Consider the following 264-nt stretch of genomic DNA (forward strand, 5'->3'; position numbering starts at 1 on the left):
TTTGTGGGCTCGGGGGCGCAGGACAGGGACGCCCCACCCTGGGCGCGAGCGCTGCAGCCAGGTCGGAAGGTGTCCCGCTCTGCACACCCAGCCCCATCCTGGCCCCATCTCCTTTAACTCTCATACTGTCCCCCGCCCCCCGCACACACTCCCCAGCCGGCTTTTCCTGTTTTCCTGGTCTCGGTATGAAGTTGCTGCCCCGCGAGGGATCTGCCTGTGCGCCTCTCGTCCCCGCCGCCCGGGGGCCGCTCCCAGGGTGCAGGG

This window comes from Myotis davidii, unplaced genomic scaffold (genome assembly GCF_000327345.1).
Source record: "Myotis davidii unplaced genomic scaffold, ASM32734v1 scaffold168, whole genome shotgun sequence".
NCBI lineage: Eukaryota > Metazoa > Chordata > Mammalia > Chiroptera > Vespertilionidae > Myotis > Myotis davidii.